This window comes from Mirounga angustirostris, unplaced genomic scaffold, assembly GCF_029215605.1.
Source record: "Mirounga angustirostris isolate CCGP_5_RB_7025 unplaced genomic scaffold, mMirAng1.0.hap1 SCAF_3, whole genome shotgun sequence".
Classification (NCBI taxonomy): Eukaryota; Metazoa; Chordata; class Mammalia; order Carnivora; family Phocidae; genus Mirounga; species Mirounga angustirostris.
This window is the reverse complement of record NW_026991711.1, coordinates 180,412,571-180,429,860: the sequence shown is the minus strand read 5'-3', so window position 1 is coordinate 180,429,860 and position 17,290 is coordinate 180,412,571. Positions and strand designations below refer to the sequence as shown.

The following is a 17,290-nucleotide window of genomic DNA, read 5'->3' as shown; positions in this document are numbered from 1 at the left end:
AGGGGATGAGATGAAGAGAGGTGAAGGTGGTGAAGTTGTGGACCAGCCTTAGGTTCCTGCTGACCTTCTGAGGAAAGGTCAGAAAAAGAAGAGCATTTGCTTCCAAGGCCACCGTTGACTTGAGGGTAACTGAAACTACTGACAGAGAAACTGCAGATAAGAGGGTACCTACTGAATGCTGGATTAAATAAAATATATTCAAGTTACCGGTTTCTTTTTACTTTATTTAATATGCCTACTAGAAGTTTAAAGTTACATATATGGCTCATATTTGTGGCTCTCATTGCATTTCTTTTAGACAGCACTGCAGTTTAGCCAACGCAATGATGAGAAAAAGAAGTGAGCATGAATACTGGAAAAGGAGAGGAGAAAGGAATCTTCATTGTTTGCGTATGATTGCCCTTCTGACAAGAACATCCAAAAGAATCATTTGAAAGCTATCCAACCAGAGACAGAATTCACCAAGTTATCTGGATACTAGGTAAATAATAAAAATTGATAGTTTCTCTATATACTTGCAGTAACTAGTTAAAAAATGAAAAGAGGGGTGCCTGGCTGGCTCTGTCCATACAGCATGCAACTCTTGATCTTGGGGTCATGAGTTCAAGCCCCACGTTGGGGGTAGTTTACATTAAAAAAAGGGGGTGTGTGGGTGGCTCAGTCGGTTGGGCGTCCAACTCTTGATTTCAGCTCAGGTTATGATCTTGGGGTTGGGAGATGGAGCTTTGCGCGCTGTGCTGGGTATGGAGCCTGCTTTGGATTCTCTCTCTCCCTCTCCCTCTGCCTCTGCCCTTCCCCCCCCCTAAAAAAATGAAAAGAGAAGATCTTTTTTTCTTTTTAAAGACTTTATTTATTTGACAGAGAGTGAGTGAGAGTAGGAACACAAGGAGGGGGAGTGGGAGAGGGAGAAGCAGGCTTCCCGTGGAGCAGGGAACCTGATGTGGGCCTCGATCCCAGGGCCCTGGGATCATGACCTGAGCCCAAGGCAGATGCTTAACAACTGAGCCACCCAGGTGCCCCAAAAGAGAGAAATCTTAGTCACAATAGTAAAAGCAACTTTAAAATACTTCATATACACACCATCTTATTTAAACATATGTATGTAGGGACACCTGGCTGGCTCAGTAAAACATGCAACTCTTATGTCTGGGTTATGAGTTTGAGCCCCACGCTGGGTGTAGATTACTTAAAAATAAAATCTTTTAAAAAAAGAAATAAAAATAAACATGTATATAAGTATGTATGTACATATGTATAAAATGCTACTGACAGACACTAAATTAAAAAACAGACTAGTTCCTGGGTATAAAAGATCATTATAATTCTGCCAAAATTAACCTACAAACCAAATACAATCCCAATCAAAATCCTAGTAGGACCTTATTACTTGTTTGTTTTGTGTGATTACCTGATATTAGTTCCAAAGTTTATCTAGAGGAAAACATTTTAAGATTTGCTAATAAAGGTGTTCAATAAATGTTGATTGACCAAAAACTATATATATATATATTTGCTAATAAAACTTGAAAACAAGAATACTTAGTGCGTACTTGCCCCATTAGATGTCAAAACTAACAACTAACTGTTCTGGTACAGAATTTTTTTTTTCTTTTTTATTGTTATGTTAATCATTAGTTTTAGATGTAGTGTTCCATGATTCATTGTTTGTGCATAACACCCAGTGCTCCATGCAGAACGTGCCCTCCTCAATACCCATCACCAGGCTAACCCATCCTCTGGTACAGAATTTTAAAGCCAGAAAACAGTCGTGGGATTTTTATATTTGACCACAGTGGCATTTCAGATCAGTGGTTAAAAGATTATTGAATAAATTAAGCAGCATTAAAGAAAACTCAGAACTGAGCCAACAGCTGGATTTAAGTCCTAGAAAGATGAGGAGGAGATCCATGAATCAAACAATCATCCTGGCAATACCCCTCTTCCACAGCTGTCATGTCCCAAAAACGATCTGTTCCTAAGTCTTTTTTCTGATTATAAAATAATCTCCAGTGCTAACATGGTAGCCTGCACAGCCCATGTTGCCTGGCCTGCAACTTTCGGAAAGAGAATCACTGGTTCTGTCGAAACTCTGTGATGGGGGCGCCTGAGTGGCTCAGTCGTTAAGCATCTGCCTTCGGCTCAGGTCATGATCCCAGGGTCCTGGGATCAAGCCCCGCATCGGGCTCCCTGCTCTGCGGGGAGCCTGCTTCTCCCTCTCCCACTCCCCCTGCCTGTGTTCCCTCTCTCGCTGTGTCTCTCTCTGTCAAATAAATAAAATCTTTAAAAAAAAAAAAAAAGAAAGAAAGAAACTCTGTGATGCCACTTGGCTCCCATCTCTACCCCGGTGGACTATGGCAAACGTGACATCCACAGGGGCCCAGAGCTTATGACCTAGGAGGCCTGTCTCAAAAATATGGACGTATTGATTCAATAATATTCTCTCCAGAACTTAGAACTGGCACTGAATTAAAAAAATTTGAGAGAATTCAAAGAAGCTAAAAAGACTGCCAACATAAACGTGTCCTTCGAGATTCAGTTGAAGCTTCTATGGGAGGTCCTCCTCAGTGCCATAGACAGAGCTGAATCAACCCCTCTGTGCCAATACCCCATTCCTGTTTAACACAGAGGCATGAACAAGCACAGAATGAGGAAACTTAAGTAGCTTGGCAGATGCAGCACAGGAAAATAGGAGGGAAGTTAGAAGTGAAAATGAAAAATAGAAACATACAACAGACAGAATGAGACCGCATTTTAAGCAAAGCAATTGACCAAATTTGTTTTTTCATAATGATCACTTGGGTTATCACAGAAAAGAAACCAGAAAGGACTCCAGGTATGTAGTTATTAAAATAGCTCAAGTGAAGGATGAAGAAGTCCAGAGTTTAGGGCAGTAGTCACAGAAAAAGCAGGACCAACCATAGAGACTTTTCTAAGATAAAACCAAAAGAATATGGGGTGATGTGAAGATTAATCTTTGAAAATTACTATCAACGTTTCTAGAATGTTGGGTGACTTGCAACAGATATGAGGAATGTAAGAGAAAGGTAGACACATAGAAGAGTGCATGAGGATAGGGCTGGATATTAAGTCTGTGGGAATGGACAGAAGAGAGATTCAAGATATTGTCAGAATACAGGACTGGGGCTCCCAATAAAGCTATAGATGTAGATTTTAGAGTCATCACTGACCCTATCCCTATTAGAGTCAAAACCACGAAATCCCTCAAATACAGTATATTCACTTACAAAAAAAATAAGGACAAAAAAAAAAAAAGAATAAGGACAGACACTACAAAAGCCAATTAGAAAGGTAAAGAAACCAAGAACAGTATCCTAGAAACCAAAGGCAGACAATGTTGAAGAGGACATTGTCAGGAGTGTCAAAGGCTTTTAAGAAGGCAACAAGTAGGGTGCCTGGGTGGTTCAGTCGTTAAGCGTCTGCCTTCGTTAAGGCGTCTGCCTTCGGCTCAGGTCATGATCCCAGGGTCCTGGGATCGAGTCCCACATCGGGCTCCCTGCTCGGTAGGAAGCCTGCTTCTCCCCGCTCTCGCTCTCTCTCTCTGTCAAATAAATAAATAAAATCTTTTAAAAAAAAAAAAAAGGCAACAAGTAGCGGCACCTGGGTGGCTCAGTCGGTTCAGCATCTGCCTTTGGCCCAGGTCTGGGACTGAGCCCCGCGTAAGGGAGTCTGCTTCTCCCTCTCCCTCTGCCCCCCCACCCACTTGTGCACTTCCGCACTCTCTCTCTCTTTCTCGCTCTCTCAAATAAATACCTTTTCGGGGGTGAGGGGAGGAGAGGCAACAAGGAGTTATGATAAGAACTCGGCTTGGCCTGAGACAATCTATCACACTTTTTTTTTATCTTCTTTATAAGGAAATTTCTAAATTGTTATTCAACTAGCTAGCTATTCAAATGCATATTTTATCAACATTAAGTCTACTCTTTCAGAATTCCTGAGCTCCCACTAATAAGCACATACTGGTCATTTTGTATCAGGTTGTTGGCCTTCCAAAACTTTTTGGTGTTGTGTTCAAATATTTCAACTCAATTTAATAAACGCCATCTCGTGTTCTTTACTGTGCAGGGATACGCAGACTGATTCATTCAACAAAACAGGAGTATCTTCTATATGCTGGGCCCTGGGTGTAATCAGTAAATAAAACACAAATATACTTGTCCTCAGAGAGCTCTCTTTTCTCTTGGAGGGATACTTAAATACAGCTACTGTCCCTAAGGAGCCCAAAAGAAACACATCTAACAAGATAACAAACGTATTTATTATCTCATGAAGCCAATTTGAAATTAATAACAAGAAACCCAAAGTTACAATTAATCACCTACAGTTAACATGCCTGGTCTGCCGACATCACACAATATAAATAAACACTATTAACTTAAACATACATACAGTCAAGCTCTCAGTTATCTGTAGGCAAATGACGCATCAAGAGCAATTCCCTAATACGGACTCATGTTTCTGGGTTATATACCATCCAAATTTCTGCCATATAATCTTCTAACACATGACATCGTGTAAAAATACACAGTTTAAGACTTTTACAAACTAACTCAAATCATTATACATGCCAGTTTTACTATGTCCCCCATTTTTCAAATGATCTTGCAGAGACATACTCCCTAAATCCAATACCCTTCCATCCATTTCCCAGAGCCAACTAACCCAAGCTCTTCAAACTCATCCCATACTCAATTCATCTCTAAACCTGCCCCCAAACTAATAAGCCTCCAAGTAGGGCCTAGCTTTTTATCTAGGAGCCCAGTTTCTAAACTTTAAGGATCACAACAAGCCCCTTTTCGTAAAAACTATTGGCATATTCCAAACACATGTAACCTTTAATATTGTGTGTATGTATTATGGTCCTAGCATATTGTAAACACTATGAATCATGCATAAAATGTAGAAATTCTTAGAAAGAAATAAAGTTTCTAACATTTCCTTCCTGCACTCTAAAGATGGGCTACAAACACAGCTGGAGCACAAGTACCCTGCAAGGCAGATTTCACCCTGATCCTAAAGAAACTAAAGCTCAGAGGTTAAGGAATTTGCTGTGGTCACAAAACTAAAATGAGGTAGAACTAAATTTGGGGATCCAAGCAACAGTGTGGTCACAAAGCTCAAGCCCTTCGTCACTCCTCTCTACCATGCCAAACTCCTTCCTTACACCGGGGGTACCATGAGCTCCCTCTCTGACCTCACACCCCATTCCCAGCCAGCTACTACCTCCCACAACCCTCCCACTCAAGATGCTACTGGATAAATAGGTATTCCTTTTATGCCTCAGAAAAGTGACATACAAACTAAACACTGAATTTCTAAGAAGAGTGCTATGCTATCGAAATAAGCATCAGTCTACAAAAGATAGGCCCAGTTTCAGGGTAAATGATGAATACAAATTCTTAAGACTCTCACACTAGCAATATGGAAAGTTACAATACAAAAGGAAAATGACTCAGGAAAATATTCACTATGGATATGTAAAAAAATAATAATAATAATGACCAATGTATGTAATGACCATGTGGTATAATTTCAATTAATGTGAATCCTGCTTACATTAAAATGATGCCATATACAGTTCTGAGATTAATTAATTGTAGTTCACTCTGATCTTCTATGGAACTAAAATAAACTCCGTATTTCAACTTAGAGAGCAAAGATTAAGTCCAGGGATCAAGTCAGTCTCAAATGGGAAGAGAGGAATTTCTGGTTGTGTTAGTGTTACAGTAAAAAATCCAAAGTCAAGATCCAGCATGAGGATTACTGCAGGTCTGATGAAAGTAAAATGAATAAAAATAAACTTCTGTGGTTGAAGGAGAACTTTTTATAATGTTGGCAAAGATGATATTGAGTATTTTACAACCCAGAAACATCAATGCAGAAAAATGAGCTGTTACATATCTACAAAATCAATTTAGAACTAAAATAATATTCAAAAGGTTAAGAACTATCCATTTCAGCAGTTAGTATCTAATAAAAAACCCATGCAAATACCCCAGTGAATTCCAAGTAGTAAACATAAAATGAACAGAGGGAAATGCACAAAGCTAACTAATAAAGTTTCAAAGAAACGTAAGAGAAATATGGCACAGATAACAAAAATCCTGAGGCAAGTAAAAAGAAGTGGAAAGAAAGGTAAAAGAAAAAGAACACTGATGGAGAAGCAGATCTAACACTAACTACTGAGCAAGAAAGGTCCACAGACAAGGAAACCAAACTCCAGAAAGGCTAAATGGTGTGGAGAATGCCACAATGCCAGGCACAACACGGGCAGTGCCAACCAACAGTCATGGTGACAGGGTTGGAAACAACTTGGGCCAGATCCCCTAATGGCCACATCCCCAGTAACAACTCAGAACCCAGATGGTTCTCTTCACTTGCTGGCTGCTCAGTCTCCCTTCCCACTCGTAGAACCATCCATGCATTCAACAACTACCTTCTGAATTGAAGGAATCAATAAATAAATGAGTTTATACAAGTTCTTAACTGTTTCTGTTCTCCATGCCTGTTTTTTGTTTGCCCTCTGGGATATGATTTATCCTCACAGCTTCCCTAGACCCCCCTAAACCAGTCGATGCCTCAATTTTATCTGCCAGGCCCGCTCTTCCCCAACTGCCCTGGACATCTCATTTGTGTACCTTCCTCAAACACAACTCTTTCTTCAAATCCAGCTCATATCTCCTTTCGCTCAGCTGACCTTTCCCTGGTTACCCTGGCCAAACATGACCATTCTGTCCTCTGTATTGCTCACTCAACATTAACCACATCCTGTATGTATCTTCCTATAGAGTCAACATTCTTGTCCTTAAGAAATTAGAATTTCTATTCCCCCTTAAATGATGTACACTTTGGGGGTGCCTGGGTGGCTCAGTAGGTTAAGCGTCTGCCTTCAACTCAGGTCATGATCTCAGGGTCAGCCCTGCATTGGGCTCCCTGTTCAGCGGGGAGTCTGCTTCTCCCTCTCCCTCTGGCCCTGCTCACTCGCTCTCTCTCTCTAATAAATAAAATCTTTTTACTTTTAAAGATCTTTGTATTTTCTTTTTTTTTTTTTTTTTTTTTAAGATTTTATTTATTTCGGGCGCCTGGGTGGCTCAGTTGGTTAAGTGACTGCCTTTGGCTCAGGTCATGATCCTGGAGTCCCAGGATCGAGCCCCGCATCGGGCTCCCTGTTCGGCAGGGAGTCTGCTTCTCCCTCTGACCCTCCCGACCCTCCCCCCTCTCATGTGCTCTCTCTGTCTCTCTCTAATAAAATCTTTAAAAAAAAAAAAAAAGATTTTATTTATTTATTTGACAGAGACACAGTGAGAGAGGGAACACAAGCAGGGGGAGTGGGAGAGGGAGAAGCAGGCTTCCTGCTGAGCATGGAGCCTGATGCAGGACTCAAACCCAGGACCCTGGGACCATGACCTGAGCCAAAGGCAGACACTTAACAACTGAGCCACCCAATAAAATCTTTTTTAAAAAATGATGTACTTTTATCATATGATGGGTTCCCTCACACACTGGATTCAGAATACCTCGTTACTGCTTACCAAAAAAAAAAAAAAACTGCTTCTGAAGGACAGAGAAGAACATAACAAAACAAAAAACAAAGAGGCACAAGGAAACTTCTGGAAGTGATAAACATGTCAATTACCTTGACTGTGGTGATGGTTACACAAGTGTATGCATGTACAAACTTAAATTGTATACATTAAATATGTGCAGATTTTTCAATTAAAGAACAGAGAAAGGAAGAAGAAAGGAAGAACAAAGAAGAAAACTGGGGAAAAAAGAGAGAAGACAGAAGGAGGCAGAGAAATAAGGCAAGCAACCAACACAGGAAGTCACCTATGTACCCTGAACCACCATCTGTTGTCTCCCTCAGTGCTCATAACTTCGTGAGGTGAGAATTAAAATATTTATGTTAAAGAAACTGAAACGAAAGGGTTAGAAAGGTTAAGGAACCATCTCAAATTTACACAGCAAGTTTTTAAATATGGTTGGCAATGATTCCTTCTCCACTCAACAGCAGAGAGTTGATGATACAGGATAATCAGTGTATTTAGAAATGCTATCTGAATCATTATTAAGATCCTATTACAAAAGGTATTTACAACAAGAGGGACACCTGGGTGGCTCAGTTGGTTAAGCATCTGCCTTCAGCTCAGGTCATGATCCCAGGATCCTGGGATCCAGCCCCACATCGCCCGCTTCTCCCTCTGCCTGCCACTCTCTCTCTTTCTCCCTGACAGTTAATAAATAAAGTCTTAACAACAACCAAAAAAAAAAAAAAAAAAAAAGGTACTCTCAGCAGCACCTTTCTGCCCACAGGTTTTGTCCCATGATTTAATAAAATCACCTTTAAAAAAAAAAAAAAAGGCAGAAACTCTTAAGTTACTTCAATGAGAAGTACACCATGTCAACCTTTCAATGTGCTTTATAAACATTTCCAGAAAATGAAAGCACAAGATAAATCCTAAAGTACTGACGTTAAAATATAATGAACTGGTTAATGTCCCTCCATTTTCTACAATTTACAATCTCTTCCCAATCTCCATTAATAAGACCTTACAATACATCAGACATTTCTTTGAAGTATATGTAAAGATATTTGTATATGTAAAAACATTAATGCTGCTTCAGAAGAGAAGGCAATAATAAAAAGTGGAAAGACTTAGAAAGAATATATTGCATACTCTAAAATTAGCATTAGTTAATATTTATTGATCGTTGACTAAGGGCAGGCACTAACCACGTATAAGTCCTTATAACAATCTACAGGTAGATTCCATTATGATCTCTATTTTATAGAAGAAACTGAGTCACAGAGATGCTAAACAAACTGCCCAAGGTCACACAGCTATCAAGAAGTAAATCCAGGACTCAAATCCAAGCAATCTTAACTCCAAGTCCATATTCCTACTCACCAAATTACAATGGAAACAGACACATTTTAGAGAAAAATTATTAAATACACACTAAAATACAGAACTGGCTAAATCAGAAATAGACTGACAAAAATTTCCCAAGAGGAAGGACACATGTTAATTATCCCTACAGTCATTTATGGAATTTAAAGTGAGAGGATACTAGGTATGTATCTGCAAAATTGCCTAAGAACAAAAAAAAAAAGAAAAACAAAGTCAAACAAGGTTAATTAAAAGAAAAGTTACTAAAGAGAACTTTAGAAGAAAAGCACCCACTGTGGTTTCGTACAACTATGACAGACAGAAACACCTTAAGTCAAATAATGACAAGATTAGAGGAACCTGAGTTAGGAATGTACAGAACAAAGAAAAAGGAGCGCGGGGAGGACTACAGTGTCAAAAATGGAATTAGACAAGGAATGGTGTTTAAGAATACTTATGCTAATATTCATAATAACAAAAAAAAAAGGAAACAACATAAGGGTCTACCAACAGAGCAAAGAGGAAATAAAATGTGGTCTAGTCCTAAAATGTCATATCATGTCACAGCAAAAATAAATGAGCTAAACAGACATGTGAATACCCACTTTATAAAACTCAATTGATGAAACCACAATGATTAAGTGATAACGAGTGAAAAAAACTATGTTGCACAATCATACAATACTATTGAAGTTTAAAAACACATAAAACAACACTATACACTGCCTGGGGATAATAAAACTGTAGAGAAATGACTACAAATAATAAAATTCAGATCACCAAATTCAGATTAGTGGTTAACTGGAGAATTTGGGGGAAGGGAGTGGATTTAACTGGATTAAATATTATGAAATACTTTTCAGACATACAGAAAGCATGTCTTTTTAAAAGAAGGAAAAGGAAGCAAATGTTATTAGATTATAGCATCCCAAATTGCTTTATACTCCCAATCCAAAAAATTCTAAAAGGGCAATGATAATGATCTCTGAAGGAATGCTAAAGGAGGATATATCCTTAAGTAGTCCCATTCAAGTACAAGTAAACTCAAACTCCCTCAACTTAGGTTGTTACTCTTTATTTATGTACCCCCTGTAAGAAGAGGGCTTTTGGGGGGCAGTAAACAATGTGTAATTAAAACAGATAAACATTGGGATGCCTGGGTGGCTCAGACGATTGAGTGTCTGCCTTTGGCTCAGGTCATGATCCTGGGGTCCTGGAATGGAGCTCAGCATTGGGCTCCCTGCTCAGTGGGGAGCCTGCTTCTTCCTCTCCCTCTGCCTGACAAATAAATAAATAAAATCTTTAAAATAAAAAACCGATAAACATTGTCCCGAAATGTCATCACAGCTCCTTTCCTGATACAACTGTGTTCAGAGGTAAGAACTGCAAGCCTGTCACCCCACAGGAGGTGCAGTGCCCAGGCTAAGAACATGGACTCTGGAACCAAACTACCTGAGATGAGATCCAGCACACACAAAGGCAAGTCACGTTAGATCCCCTGTGCCTCAACTGCCTCATCTGTGAAGAATGATTAAAAAAATAAATCTATATCTCCATCTATTAAAAGTGAGAAGAAAGTAGGAGCAGCGCCTGACCAGAGAAGTACTGTAAAGGTGTTGGCTCTTAGCCTTATTCCAAAGACCAATTGTTTTGAAGAAAAACAAGGCTTTGTACCAGAAAAGTGTAATTGTGGTTACTTTCTAAGTCAAGTAGGGGATAGAAAAGCTGACCATGACAATACAGAAAAATGGACAGCTTTTCACCTCTTGGGCAATGTTTAGGATAGCAAGATAAGCTTTTTATTTTCCTAATATTCTTTGATATTATAATATCTCCACTATGTACATATTTGTAGACATACACACCTGGACCAAATTCAAGATAAAATTTTCTATTCCCTGGCTCCCTGTCAGCCCAATTCATCTTGGAAAACCAGGCCATCCCCTCCACTGCGAAAGTCTCCCCCTCTTCCTCCCCTGCTGTAAGGATTATACCATACTGCAATACAGCTGCCCTCACACCTTCTTTTATAAGGTCCATACCATATAATGTCCATACGACTCCTTCCTTTCATGAACCATGAAGAGCTCTCTGAGAACAGAGACTATCAATCATTTTCAAATTCCCAGCGTCTTGCAAGATAGGCATTAAATATATGAATGAATAAAGCAGTCTCCCTATATATCTTATAACAAATACAAGAAAGGCAAGTAGAAACCTGTAATTGGAGGTGGCTTATCCAAAAGGTTATTTAGGTATCTTCAGTTCTATTTCAGAATTAGCAGATCAGTTGAACCCACTGAATCATCCACCAATTCTTTATCCCTCAGAGTGGGAAATATTAGAAGTATGTAAGTAAAGATATTCCAGTAAAGACAGAAGCTAAACTTTTTTTTTTTTTAAAGATTTTATTTATTTGTTTATTTGACAGAGAGAGAGAGCACAAGCAGGGGGACCGGCAGAGGGTGAGGGAGAAGCAGCCCCCCACCCCCAGCAGGGAGCCATATGCAGAGCTTGATCCCAGGACCCTGGAATTATGACCTGTGCCGAAGGCAGACGCTTAACTGACTGAGCCGCCCTGTCACCCCAGAAGCTAAACTTTTAAATAAAAAGAATTAAGTCATTTAAAATGTCAGGAAAACAGAAGTAGTCTAAAAACTGTTTCTTATGAAACTAAAAATAGCATGTAGAAGAAATCACAAGATTTAATGTTTATAAGGTCTCCTTTTTCAGGAGAGAAACAATAATCACAAGCCAGATAAAAGTATATACCCTATTAAGGTGGATAAAATCAAAACTAAATCACATATTAAATCAATTTCACACAATGCTTCTATAGTAAGGTTCTATAAAGACCGTATCAGTCAGCGAAAATTAAGCTAATTTTTTGGAACTTAACAGTTCTTGGCAATTTTTTGAAAAGGGCCAGGGCTCCAGGATCAAATACTGATTAGTGTCCGATCAGTTACAGGGCTGTCTTGGGTTACTACAGAAGAGGTGTCCCTCCTCCCAGCTAAGGTACAGGCCTCACTTGGATCCCACCCCCTTCCATCTTCTCAGAACTTTGCAAAAATAAGCAAACACTTTACTGATCTGTATTCAACCTCTCCCTTTCAACAAACACCTTCCCAACAGCATTTAAACTTAAGTGATAAAAATCAAGACTCATAAAGTTTCCTATTCTTGCTATCTCCATTTTCTTCACCTTCTACTTGCTTCTGCTTCCCACCCCATCAACAGCATCTGCAAAAGGGCACCCATCACCTCGGAGTAGCTAAATCCATAGGACGGTACTCAATTTCCCTCTCAGAGGAGCTCCCCCACTGGCTGCAGGAACACCACTCCAGCTATGGCTCCCACTTGAGCGAGGTTCCCTGGCCACTCCTCCCTCCCATCTCTTTTGCCAAGCTCAGTCCCCTCTACTGAGCTCCACCCCAGGCCTCCACCTGTTCTCATTCTAGTCTCTCCACAGGCAATCTCACCGAAGCCCAGGAGTATCACCTCTATACCAATGGCTCCAAGATGGTAAACTAGTGATCCCTGGACATCTTCTCCCAACTATTAATCACCATGTCTGGTAATTTTACCTCCAAATCTCCTTTTTCTCAGTATCTCCGCTGGTGATATAAGGCTCCCAAGAGGATCAAATGGGTTAACATTAGAGTATTTTGAAAAGGGGGGGAGGGGGGCAACTTAAATCTGATTATTAGTATTCATTAAATTTAAATCTCCTTGAAAACCGGGACTTTGTCAAATTCACCTTTTTATTTATTCCACATGGTACACCTAGCAGTGCTTTGCATGCAGATGGCATTCAGTAAATGTATTGCAATGAATTATTTGTATTGGCTTAGTACACATTCAACTGAAATACTCATGTACTTAACAGCTTGTATTTCCCAAACTACATAATCATTTTGTCTCCTAAGAGGTGAGAATTTTAAGTTAAGTCTAACTACCTGGGATACCTTTGATAATTATGATGCTACTTATCTCAAGGTAGGAAAACCTGTCACCTTTTTGGCCTGGCTTTCCTGAAAACATCCAAATCCTATCAAGTCCCAAGCTCACATAAAGATTTTTGGTTCCCAAATGTTCACGTTGAGAGGGGAAAATTTAAGTGTTACAGAACAGTTAGGCTGTAAGGCGGAATGACTGCTTCAGAAAGTTCCTTATCTCATTTTTCCATCTTGTAACGTGAGCTAGAGTGATATTCTGGGTAGGATCAGACACCATGGAATGAAAAGAACATTACTGTTCAAAAGTTCTCAAACTCTTGCATTAGGTATATTTAATTAGACTCAGAATGCAAGATTGTAAAACCTCACCAGATCAATTCAAAAAACTCCCTAATTTCCATCTAAATCACAATCCTCATTATAATCTTCCTTCACACACTTTTCCCTCACTGCGCTTCTCATAATTTGTAATTATGTATTTATCTGTATGATTTGCTTCCTATCTGTTTCCTCCATGAGGGCAAGGATCACATCAATTCTGTTCAATGTATATTTCCAGCACCTTACATGGTACCTAAAATATAACATGAGTTAAAAGGCTCTGGCTGAGCAATTAATTGAATGAGGAATGGAAATAGTCATTTAAGCAGAACCAGACAGCAGGGAAGCACATAAGCAATGAGAAAGATCCCGAGGCTTTAAGATCTGACACCCACCCCCAACCAGACACAGTATGATTTTCCGCTCATAATTTATCCATCCTTCATTTCTTTCAACCCTTTTTCCTTCCTTCTTTCCTTCCTTTCTTTCAAGAAGGACATTTTAAACTCAAAGAATATTTCAGCTTTGGGCGCCTGGGTGGCTCAGTCGTTAAGCGTCTGCCTTCGGCTCAGGTCATGATCCCAGGGTCCTGGGATCGAGTCCCACATCGGGCTCCTTGCTCGGCAGGAAGCCTGCTTCTCCCTCTCCCACTCCCCCTGCTTGTGTTCCTGCTCTCGCTCTCTCTCTCTCTGTCAAATAAATAAATAAAAATCTTTAAAAAAAAAAAAAAAGAATATTTCAGCTTTAAATCCTGTCCAAATATCTTAACGAATCCAAGTCACCAGGTGACTTGTCACCTTGACCCTTCTTGTAAAAGGTATCTTGGAAAGTCCAAAGAACATGCCACAGTGATTACAGAAGTCTTAGTCATCCCTAAGGGTAAGAATTGCAGAAGATGAAGCCAGAAAACCAAAGAACAAAGTCTATGCAAATGACTACCATCTCTCGACACCTCTTCCCTTCAATAACCTTACACACTTTTGGAACAACTCCGCAACAACCTTCAGCTCCCAGGACTAATCTGGGGAAACAAAAAAGGTTGTGATAATCATGAATGAAGATCATCAAACTACAGCTCTCCTGGCCCACCCCACCCCCCAAAAAAATTCACAGTGGCAACTATTCAGCCAACCACCAAGGAGAGGCAGCATAATATGGTGGTTAGATTCAAGAGCTCTGGGTTTTCAGACAAACGTGTCTGAATCCCGGCTTCTCTTACTTGCTGTGATGCGGGGCACGTTAATGTGTCCAAACTGCAGTTTCTCCAGCTGTAAAATGGGAATAAGCATCACCCCAGAGGGCTGTTAACTGTGTGAAGGTACCATGCATAAGGCACTCAGTACGGTGCCTGGCATGTAATAAAGTCTCAATAAATGTCAACTACTTGTCACTGTATTCGGCTGTGATCGCTTTCACAGGGCCTATTCTTCCTCTAGCTTCCATATAATTTTAAAGATGTTGTCCTACCCTTTCTATTTTTGAGGGGTCATATATACCATAGCTTAGAGCACCTTTTCTAAATCCAGACTGGATAAACCAGTTAGAGGTCCGTGTCTCAGGATGCTCACCTAGGAAGCGGGCGTGATGATTCCTCCCCCGCAGGACTGCTGATAGTGAGCACGACCTCAGCGTTACACATTCTATTACTGATGCATGAAAACGCACTTACGGATAAGTAAACCTGCAGCTCCCAACCCCAACCATCGGTCAATCGGACCGTGGCCACAACAAACATCAAGGTCGACCCTGCTCACCCGCCCAGTTTCTCCCCACAGCCGGCAGCAAGACGCCCCCGCCGGTCCCTCCAGCAGCGGTTCCCGGAACCGCAGGGCTCAGTTTCCTCGCAGGGACCGCGTCAAGGCCCACCCGAAGGAAGATGCCAGCCCCCCACCCCGTCCGCCCCCACAAGCGCCGCGAGGGACCCGGGCACCCTTCCTCCCCTGGAATGCGCGGCCGCCCGGGCTGTCGTTCCCCCGCTCACGTGGGCCCTTCGGCCCAGGCCGCACGTCACCCGCTTCCCGGACCCCACTGCAGCGCCTCCCACCCCGCCCGGGTGTCTCCCCTCAGGCAGCGGGCCGCCACGCGACCCCCGGCGCGCACATGCCCGGGGCCCGGCTCGGCGGCCACATCCGGCCCCCGAGTCGGGCCCAGCCCCGCCGCACGCCGACGCCGCGCCGCCGACCGACCCCCGCCGCTCCCACAACGGGCACCGCACTCACCGCGACGCCGGAGCCCCGGTTCCTCCAGCCTCGGGCCCACGCAGGCCTGGCCGCGCCCCCAGAGCATTCACGCCCCGTGCCGCCTCCTGGGGACCCTGGCGCAGGCGCCGCGGCCGCACTGCAAGGGGGCGACCGTCTACTGTCCCTGCCGCTGCCGCCGCCGCCTCGTCCCAGCCCCGGCCGCGGAGACAACCGCAGCGACGCAAGCCGGCGCCGGCAGAGCAGCGTCTGTTGAGCCGAACCGCCCGGGACGCGCACCCCCGGCCGGCGCTCGTTGCATATGCAGCGAGGCCGCCGCCCATTGGCCCGCGGGCGGTGGCGCGTGCGGGGCTGGGCCTATCGAATTCCGGCCGGGGAGCGCGGCGCGGTCGGCCAGGGGCGGGACGGGGTTACTACGGGTCATTCGCGGAGCAGCCGCGGACGGGACCCAGCCGCCACTGGCGCGGGGTGGGGACCTGGCCGACGGGAGGGATCGGACAGCGGCGGCTGGGGGAGGGGAGGCGGGCTCGGCGGCCGCGACGTGGGCGGAGGGCTGGAGGGTCGTCGGGGGGGGGGGGCGGAGGAAGACCGCCCCTCACGCCTACCCAAAAAATAACTAGAAACGCAGTTACTGCTGTAGTGTTTAAATCTTAACATAGATCATGAAATAATACGCGTATTATTTTCATCCTTAAGTGGATCATTTATCCTGCCCTTGCACACATTGTTGTCAAATTCTGTAAAATAAAATGATTTTCGGAAATACCCGAATCGACAGGGGCTCAAAGACTCAAAGCAAATCCCTCTATTATTTCTCTTGCTATGGCTTCACCTAACCCAGCAAATAACCCATCTTCTTTAAATACACGCACTATTCATACAAGATTGATACTTGTTTTCAAAGGCTAAAGTTTACTCCAAACTACTGTTTTTAGACATTCTTCTTTTGAATCTAGAAGTGTTTCTGTATTTGAAAGAGTTTATCTCATTTTAAACACTACACAAGGAAAAAAGACATGAGTGCAAGGTACACTGCCTCCCCACAAGCAATCAAATGCAAACCATAACACAAATGACTCACAACTGCAGTGCTCTATAAAAAAGACGACTCTCATTACTCTATTGGTAGGAGGGTTGGGCTTTTTTTTTTTTTTTTTTTTTTAACCCAACGAAATATTTAGTTGGTCTGTGAACAAAGTTACAACATTAAGTCAGATTTGATACCACAGGAAATGAAACTGATTTGGAGAGTTTGGGTTTTCTTTTCTTTCTTTTTTTTTTTTTTTCTCTCTCCTTTTTTTTTAAGCAGTGGAGCTAGAAATAGCTACTTGAATAGTAAATCTCCCTGCCATGCAAAACTTTTCTTTAAGTAGGTGAAAGGTGACGTTTCTGAGCCAGCCTCAGGCTAAAAGCAAGGGCACCCTTCCCAAGAGAATTTCTAAAATCAGTGAAGGCGTCTGAACTTGAACTAGGTGGAGTGATGATGCACGGAGCAAAGAAAGCTCACTCACCTTGGGCCCCAGGCCAATTTAGCGACCTAAAGGAATGGATACCTGACTCAGGCAACCTGTTTTTCCAAGAGAAAATGTGTTCAGTTGCTGCTAATCTATAGAGATGCTATCAAAGGATAGGCCCTGAAGACTAATGGAATGCAGAATTATCTAAAAAGATCACCATTTTTCTGCATGCAGAGGGAAGTATAGTAGAAGGGGTAGTTCCAAAACCAGGAAAAGCCTCTAGGAAAATAAGTAATTTCCAAGTGAGGAAAGCAAATATAAATATATATGTATATATATATTTTAGGAAAACCAATATTAAACCTTTTTTCCCATCAATAAGCACAAAGCAAACTAATAGAATTCCAGCAACATCTTAACATCTTCATTAGCTCTTTCTATATCAT

At 42.0% G+C, this 17,290-nt stretch overlaps 1 protein-coding gene across 4 annotated transcripts in view; it reads right to left on the bottom strand.

Moving 5' to 3' along the window:
• The window catches only part of ACSL3 (acyl-CoA synthetase long chain family member 3), a 73,174-nt gene extending 57,509 nt beyond the window's left edge, over positions 1 to 15,665 (bottom strand). For 3 of the 4 annotated variants that reach the window (XM_064587143.1, XM_064587144.1, XM_064587142.1), the window contains exon 1: positions 15,409 to 15,664. The gene's annotated coding sequence lies outside the window, so the exon portion shown is untranslated. Of the gene's footprint in view, positions 1 to 15,408 lie in introns of all 4 variants that reach the window. The other variant, XM_064587145.1, reaches the window with a different exon arrangement.
• Positions 15,666 to 17,290: the final 1,625 nt, after the last annotated feature.